At 40.1% G+C, this 317-nt stretch overlaps 1 protein-coding gene across 1 annotated transcript in view; it reads right to left on the bottom strand.

The window, feature by feature from the left end:
- The window catches only part of LOC111249113 (uncharacterized), a 197,410-nt gene that overhangs the window by 32,041 nt on the left and 165,052 nt on the right, over positions 1-317 (bottom strand). The window lies entirely within an intron of this gene.

Below are 317 nucleotides of genomic sequence, written 5' to 3'. Positions count from 1 at the left end.
CGCAAAGTGTTTTCATTTCTTTTAAAGGGTTCTATATACTCACTCTGATATTGCTATATTTTGTGTTGATTTCTATAAATAAAGTTTTCGACTATTACTATCAAAGACGACTGAATGAAATTTGATTATATTCTTTGTAACGGTCTGGTAACTGCCGCTCTTCTGATAGTAGAAGAACTGGGCTCAGCGTCTGCCTTTGTGTCATTTTCTACGACTGGCCGAGGATTTTTTCATATATGGGTCTGTATCTCGGGTCATTTTGCCGGTGGCTGCCCCAGCAATAACGGTGCTAACAATAACAAAGCGACGTCGGCGGT

Source organism: Varroa destructor, unplaced genomic scaffold, assembly GCF_002443255.2.
Source record: "Varroa destructor unplaced genomic scaffold, Vdes_3.0 BEIS01000004.1, whole genome shotgun sequence".
Taxonomy (NCBI): domain Eukaryota; kingdom Metazoa; phylum Arthropoda; class Arachnida; order Mesostigmata; family Varroidae; genus Varroa; species Varroa destructor.
This window is presented reverse-complemented; position numbering and strand designations above follow the sequence as displayed.